The sequence below is a fragment of the Tinamus guttatus genome, unplaced genomic scaffold (assembly GCF_059628265.1).
Source record: "Tinamus guttatus ecotype Peru unplaced genomic scaffold, ASM5962826v1 Tinamus_guttatus_pri_ptg000542l, whole genome shotgun sequence".
Lineage (NCBI taxonomy): Eukaryota > Metazoa > Chordata > Aves > Tinamiformes > Tinamidae > Tinamus > Tinamus guttatus.
This window is the reverse complement of record NW_028289076.1, coordinates 244,914-253,419: the sequence shown is the minus strand read 5'-3', so window position 1 is coordinate 253,419 and position 8,506 is coordinate 244,914.

Sequence of the window (8,506 nt, the reverse complement as noted above, 5' to 3'; positions counted from 1 at the left end):
CCTTAAACAGCAGAGGGTGGCATTTCTGGAAGTGTTTGTCCCTTGATTATCAGGGGGTCTTTGTAGCACAGAAGAAAAAGTCAGAGGTTTCAAAGCAACTAGATAAGAAATTCACAATGAAATGTTTACAGAAGTTACTGGAACAACCTTGGAGACCATGGAGAGCCATCCATGCTTATTGTTGAGAAATCCATGAGTGTCTTCCTTTAGAGAAAAGGTACTTCACAAAGAGAGGGAAAGGCAAGATTTAATATCCCTTGTGAGAAAAACCCTGTAACTAACCATATGGACTTGTGTAATTAGTAGATGAGCAGAAGCAAATATGACTTGTCATGTTAGATCAATCTAACTGCCTTTTCTAAGAGGACAAAATACTGCACTTCCTGTAGCATAGCCTCTATATAGGAGGAAGATTTCTAAAAATATTTGTGAATTGCTTTTCAAGGTTGCTTAAAACAACATACCTCAGTGAAATTACTGCAGAGAATGAAAAACTCACTCTGATCCTTAAACTGGAAGGGATACATGCCAGATACATGGCACATATTTGGAATTATCTAATATGTTTGCAATCTTAGTGTGTTCTTTGCATCGTCTATTTTACATGTAGATGATACAGAGCTGATGCATACTGGGAGCAGGCTGAATGACAGGATAAAAAGTTCTTAAATTGAGGGGAAAATACAATTAAATAAAATCAATGGCAAAATTCCATAGCTAGAAAGGAATAATCAACTACTGCATCACCGTATGAGCCTGGGCTAACACAGTATAATGCTCAGCCTGTCTGTGCCAGGACTGTGCTGGGCTGGGATGGCTAGAAAAGATGCAATAATCTTTCTGTTCCCCTGCCAGGAAAGCCTCTCTGGGGTTGCTGTCTCCAGCTTTGCGTAATACACGTGAAGTAAGATTTAAACATTGCTTTTAATCCGGAAGGCAGCAAAAAGTAACAGGGAGAAGTGTGAGGGCAAGGAAGGATGAACTGACTGAGAGGGCTGACAAGGGAATGTTTAAATAGAGGAGGGCTGCAGCAAATGACCAGGGAATGGAAAGTAGACATGGAAGAAGAAAGGAGACACAAAGGAGGCTTATGTTAAACTGAAAACGTAGGCAAAGCTTTTTAGCTAAGGTCAATTAAAATGCTAGAATAGTTTGACAAGAAGTTGAAACATCTGTTGGGAATGGAACAGACCTAGTTACCCAGGATTGTGGCAGGAGAGGGAAAGCTGTGCCCCGCAGAGCTTCATTCCCTACTGTGTTCGTGCTGAGACCCTTCCTGCCACCTCCCTGCTAGCGTCTGGGCCTCAACCATTCACCCCGGGTTTTGAAGCAGTTACAATATTAATTTCCAGACGCACTTAAAGATTTCTAGAAGATCTTCTTTCTTCTCATCTTAGACTGCTGAAAACACCATTCCTGTGAGGCAAGACTCATCATAAAGCGTTTTTGAACAGAATACCTAGATACCGAGTCACATTCCAGGTGATGAGATAAGCACAGTTACTTGCCATATGTAGAACTGTACAGTCTTTTCTGTGGTGATGGCCTTACTACTGTGTCAGTGATGTAATACTGAAACAATATTTTTCCCTTAGATCACATCAAAAGTTCAACAGAATGAAAAGCAGCAAAACAAAAGCCTGAGCTTCACAGGTGAGAGTCTGTGTGTGAGATGCTCACAGGCCTCAGAGGCCTTCAGAGGCCTCAAAGGTCAATGAGGATTTTTTTTTCTTTTGCATGAACAAGGTACGAATCTCACAATGATGAGTAATGACTTCACCTGCTTTCCGTGAAGCTCTCTTCTTTTAAACTTCCAAGTTACAAGTCGCAAACGTTGAAAATTATTTTACCATTTCACCCTTTTGTTCAAAAAATACCCGCAGCCCCTGTCTGTCCATCAGGAGTTGGCAGCAGCTTTTCAAACCCTTGGCGGTTCCAGCCCAGACAAGTGAAGGGAGAGGATCGGGGCGAGCTCAGCGCTCGCTCGGGCCTTGACTCGGGGCCTGGTGGGTCACGGGGCCAGCTGGGCCCAGCTGGGCCCGGCGCCGCGTGCGGAGCTGCCGCTGGGAAACGTCCCCCCGCAGGGAAGGGGGACGTGCGTGCGTGTGAGAGCCAGCTCCACGCGTCTGCTTGTTTGTAAGGTACGTTCATCTCACAAACACGCGTCCCTGCTTTTGGTTTCCAACGTTTCTGTCAAACCGCCTTACGTTCCTACTTCTGGAGTGTGATTTCGACTTACGGCATCAGGAAATAAGGTTTCCCTTTCAAAGAATACATCGCGGAAATGGAGGTAAGTGTTGGAAAAGTGAGTATCCCTTACTACTTGCAACAGAAAATTGTAATCACAATGTGTAGTATAACGGATAAGTTTTGAGAGCTGGACTCTATGATAAATCCCCTCTCAATACCCAAGTTTCCTTACTAATGGCATTACAAAATACAGTGGCCTCAGTAGACAAATGAGATCAGAGACTGAGGGACTGCACCGTACACAGCTCACTGCAAACAATCCTAGTTACAAATAGCTCTGAGGAAGGAAGGAAGGAAAAAAAAAAGTCCCTCCTTAATCTCGATAGTTTTTATTGATTTTTAAGGGCGCAATTGCCAAGGAGCAGTTTGCATTGGGGTGGAGGAACAAAAGGCCAGAGGGTCTTGAAGGTGAAGGGAGAGAGGAGCTTAATCCAACTGAGGATGTTTGCAAAATGCTGTTATGGTTTGACCCAGCAAAATAATATATATGTATATTTATAGGCTCACTATTTCTTATAGATACACTTACAAAGGGCTTTTATTTGACAATAAACCTACTTGTTATCTTGAGTAGCTAACAAATCATTTGAAGACTAATTTGAGCAAGAACTGTGTGAAAAAGAGGTTAGCTTGTAATAGCTTGCAATATCTGCCAGTTCCTTTTAAGATATTTTGAATTTTTTAGGGGATGCTTTTATAGGAAAATGAGTATAATGCACCTCCTACAGCGCTGCGTGGGGAAGCTCTTGTCCTGAGCAGGCTGCCAGGCAGGGAAGCCAGCAGAAAGTGTGCAGGTTTCCACGAATTTGGGGTCTGTATTTCACTGAAAACATAATCACCCTAAGAGTCTGCCATTTTGTAATGGGGCAGTTTGGGAGTTTGATAAACTGGCATTCTCTGATTTATTTATTTATTTATTTATTTTTCCCATCTGAAAGTACTCAACCAGGTCTAATCAGTGCTGATGAGGACTGTAAGAACCTGCAGTGTAAGAACCTGCAGAAAACATCGCTCTACCTTCCCTTTAACATAAATATGGATTATCACTATTTTGAGCTAAGGGTCAAACGATTCCACAGCATGCTTCAAAAGTTGTATTTAACTGATGCAACATTTCCATTCTCTGAGTTGTAGTTGTTTCCTATCTCTGTTTTAATGCTGTCAAACATTAACCTTTTAGATCAAAATTTTCCATTGCAGGTGTTTGCCTCAGCCAGATTTGCTGTGCGGCTCCAGCTTAAATAGGAAGGAGAGCTGAGAAAAAATAAAAGCTGTTTATTTGCTCATACTTAAACCTACACAGGCAGAAAACCCCAGCTCTCCCTACCGCGTGCTTCGGAGCAGTTGGCAGGATCAGCTGGCCTGTTTTAACTCTCCTGTTAATGTGAACAGAAATACGGCTGAGACGAGACTCTGGAAAATGTCACCTCTGTAGTATCACTAGATGTTTGTCATCAGCAAAATGTTTGTTGTCAGCAAAGATCTCAGATGGTCTCTGTTATGTTGGGCGTTTCCTCTGTCTTCAGGATTGGTCAGAGTCTTTACGTGATTTCTTGCAGAGGTGGAGGATACAGACCGGGTTTTATTTTTACCTCCTGCCATACCTGGAAGAAGAAAAGGGCTCTTGCATTGTGAGTGCTCTGTTGGCAGTTGTGCAGTGTGAAAGAGAAAAAAATTAACCATTTTTTTTCATGATGAAGCAGTTGCCTAGATGGGGATAGTGATAAAAACCAGTGATAGAAAGCAGAGTCTGAGAGAGACAGGCCAAGAACAGGAATAGAGAAAATGAAACTAGAGAAAAGGAGGAAAAATGCCCAATCCCTCCCATTGAGCACTACAAGCCTGGTTTAAGCAGAGCTTATGGAGGCTACTGTTTTTTTGGGAGGATGCCTTTTGGCATGGTATCTAATCAACAGAGCACTATCATCCCTGACAAAAGTCTTTTAGTGCTCACAGTTGTTACCACCTGACTTCATGGCAAAAGGGCCAAAACAAGCAGAAAATAAGAATGATAAGGGCAATCTTAGTTTTGCTTTTCTTAAATTATAAATGATCAAATGTTACTCTGCAAAGCTTTTGTACGTTATGTTTCGATTGTCTAATCTGGACATTAGGATGATAACAGAGCTAAGCAAAATTGTTTTAAGTGTATGCATGGTACCAAAAGAGAGGAGACAAAATCAAAGCCCATTATGAAATAGCTTAAATCTGGCTCAGGGATGTGGCTATTGCAAAGCAAGGTTACACATCACCATGAGGTGTTAATGTTGTTCTTGGTGTGTGTGTCCAGTCAGCCCTCCTCGCTCTGCCAACAAGGTAAATGAGGGACCCCCAAAACGCCCCTGGGTACATACTGCCTTGTATGGTGTCAATGCAAGAACGGTCCCCAAATTGATGTATTTTACTCTGATTAGAAAAACACTAAAGTGCTCTCATTTACCTACTGCTGAACAGATGCTACAGGTTTCCTGAAAAATCCTTAGAATCTCCCTTTCTATTCCAAATACGTGCAATTTTGTTTAAAATGCCCTGAGTTTTGGAACTGACACACAATGGACTTCACTGACTGGCTTGTAGCAAATTTTTTGTTTGTGAAAAAACACAACCACAAAAATGTGCTTCTCTCTCATATTTTGAAAAATATAATGTAGCATTTACTACTTATAGTAAAACCATAAGTATAAACATATTCTCATATATTTTTGCAAACGTAGTAATGTCGTAGTCATGAGATCAACTTCTAGTACTAAATCTACAGCAGGAAATCCAAGATTTTTCCTCCAAAGTAAAAACTAGTGAGAATAAACCTTTTGTATATATATATTTCTCATTTACAGTAAAGAGTAGAAAAGATAACCAATTTTGAAACCATTTTCAGTAAACGAGAACAAAAATACTCTGCAGTTCTTTTGTTTCAAGGTAGTTTAAAAACAGGCCATAACTAAAATTTCTCCCAAGTTAGTGCACCTGGCTAGATGAAATTTAAGTAAGGACATTCGGACTTAAATTCAAATGGAAAGGTTGAGGTAGGCCTCGCTTTGAGAAGCAGCTAAGGAAAGCCTTCCAGCTCATGGTTCCCTACACGATGAATTACAGAAGAATGTAGTTGCCTCCCCAGTCCGGGCTTTGTCGGTTTGGCTACTCTCTTTTCCAAGGTTTCCGCGTTGTGGAGGCGGAGCAGGCCGGGAGCGCGGAGCAGCGAGGCGGACAGCTCGGCTGGGCTCGGCGTGAGGCGCTGCGCCATAGCCCGCCCTTCGCCACAGCGGGACCGGCCTGGCCCGGCCCGGCCCGCAGCGGGAACCCGCTGCTATCAGCAAGAACCGCCAGCGCTGGCAGAAAAAATGGTGTTACCGCAGCAGAACTACCAATCCTACACCCAAACTACCTCATGTATTTTTAATATGGCAACACTGGACTAATTCAGTTGGACCATCGCTAATACTCACTTGCATTTTGAAAGTAGACAGGGGAAGAAGAGAATGACAACACTTACAATTGAAATGTTTACGTTTATGAAATTTAATTTACATCCCTACAAGATTATCTGCTCTTAGATTCACACTTGTAAGTGCACAGGTTTGTTGTCCAAACTAGCGAGCCCGAACAGGTTTTTCAAACAAACAGCAGCAGATCCTGATTTTGGTTTGAAGGAAGGTCTTGTTGTGGGCAGATTTAATGAGCTATATAGCAGTATTCGGGTGGCTGACTGAACATGGAACTTCTTTATTTCATTATTATTTATGGAATCCCTGTCATTCTTCTAAGTTTATAACCTGTATTGATGAGGCATATATGCTTGAATGAAAACAATCATCTTTTTTCTGCTTTGCTACTCTTTAGAAAGAATAAAATATTTTCTGTTTAATACAGCAATCTGTAAAACCATTTCTATAACAATTATATTTCCAAGTCTTTTTGGAATCAAGACATGAGAAGTTAGGATTTACTTCTCCTACGACACATGAAAAAAAAAAGGTGCTGCTAGTAAGAAACCTGGGCAACTAGAGTCCTTGGAAGTCAGGAGCAAGATCTGAAGGACAAATTCCTGCTCCACAGAAGCATACGCTTAATTTTAACAACATGATAGTGACACTAGTGTTTAACTTTTAAAGCACATCGATCTACGCTTTGAGTTAAGGATGGAGAGAGAGCTGTAATAAGTCACTAGATGATTTAATGCAGAAACTGATTTCTAAGGAATAGCAATGAACTTCTGTGAAGGTTGACTCGGATAACTCCCTTCAAAATCTCACCCCCGTAAATGTTTTTTGTGCTTAATTAAAAGTTTTAGATGAAAAAAAATCTGAAGTAGGTTATATCTATTGATTGAATTACAAGTTGTTAAAAAGACTGCTCAGAAAAGTTCAATTTAATTTCATATATTTGGATTAAAGCTTCTCTTATGAATAAATTGTTAAAAAACACTATATATATTAACTGTAACAGAAGAAGGTAAGTTTGAGAGAGATGATGGCCGGGTAGATATTTGTTCAAGATCTAGATATATTAATGTCGTATAGAAGATTTAGAATGAAAATAAAGGAACACCAACAACAGCTACCTTGTGCTGCCAAATCCTTCTGTGTGTAAGCTCAGAAAAATGGGACTGATTATCAAGTAGCATTTTCTACTTACAAATAAGAACATGCTCTAATATTTTTGCTTCATTCTTATTTTTAGTAAGAAGTTTAAAATTCCTTATTTTTTGCCAGCTAAAGAACCACAAAAATTCTGGGCTCCTTCTCAATAATGTAACTTCACCTGCTCATTTTTCAGGTGATGAATTTCCTTAACTCTTATACTATACAAAAAACTTTTACCTACTCAAAAAAAAAATCTAGCTATAACTGTAGAGCCTCAATTCCACATAGGGTGTCTAGGCACTTTTTCCATTATTTTTTTAATTAACTCTATGTTTCATTAATGGCATCCACAATTATTTTGTTTCAGTACTGCGGTAGGCCCTTATTCTCATCTGCTGTTTGGTGACCCTTGCTTTTTCCCTAACTTTGTGAGTGTAAAGAGGAGCACGGCGAAGTTATAGAACAAGATCCAGAGCATCTGGGAGAGGAAAAACAACTTTCTCAGCCAGAACAACCCGCTGTGCTGAGTTATGTAACTAGACCAAATCTTATGGGTCTGATGATCACTACAATGAAGTGGAAGATAAGATGACTGCGAGTAAGTAAATGAGAGGCGTATTGGGGCCTGAGCTGCACTGCTGCTGGCTTGCAGCAGGGTGATCTCCAGGAGGGAAAGCTAAGCCCCATCATGCATTCATTTCCCTTTAATACACTCCTCGCTTACCAGAAACTTCCTTCTGTCAAGCAGTTAAGGAACTACCAGGGCAAGGAGCTGTTTAATGAAAACCAGCAAACTGCAGAGGAAAGAATGAATAAATGGATATCCAACCCTTCTGTTCTTAGACTCTTTCCTGTGCCCCTCTTTGTTGTTATTTCCTCACTCACCTCAGTGCATTTACTTGGTTCTCTCACGTTGATCGGCACTGCAGGAGCTCAGCTCCATGGGGTTAACACCACGGAACAGGGGTATGAAGTTTCCACTGTGTCAGCGCACAGAACAGGCAGATTATGGCCATATTGCTGGAGCACATCCCAGCTATGCCCAGACTCTGCTTTAGGACAAACCTCAGGCTCTCGGTGGTCTCCCTGCCCCTGCTTCCTCCCTATATTTTGCTAATTCACATTCACTGTCACACAATAACATATTTTAAGACAGCAAAACAAATCTGTGCACAATACTCAGTTTAGCCATTCTTACCCTCACCTACATATATTCACACACCTCAGCACTTAGTAGTTACTTTATATTGAAATATTTCTTATTGAGTATGTAAGTGATTTTTAAAGAATTGCGCTAGCCATCTCTCCCCACAAGTCATTGACACAGATTATTAGAATCATCATGACAAACTGGAGAAACCTGAATACACATTTTGAATGTGTGCAATTTTTATAAATACTACTCCCTTGCACAGCCAATATTTGTTTGCTTGTTACCACATTCCAACTTTGGCCATTTTTTTGCAGATTTTTTTTTTGATCCTGACTCTTTTCTCCCCACTTATCAACTACTAAATACATGAGCTTATTTTCCTGTATTTACATAAAAACAGGCCATTGGAATAGATGTAATATATTTTTTTATACGTACGTACTACCAAGTAGCCATATACGGAGATTATAGAACTCTGTTCTGAAAGGTAATCACAGATGTGGATTTTTTTTTCTTGATT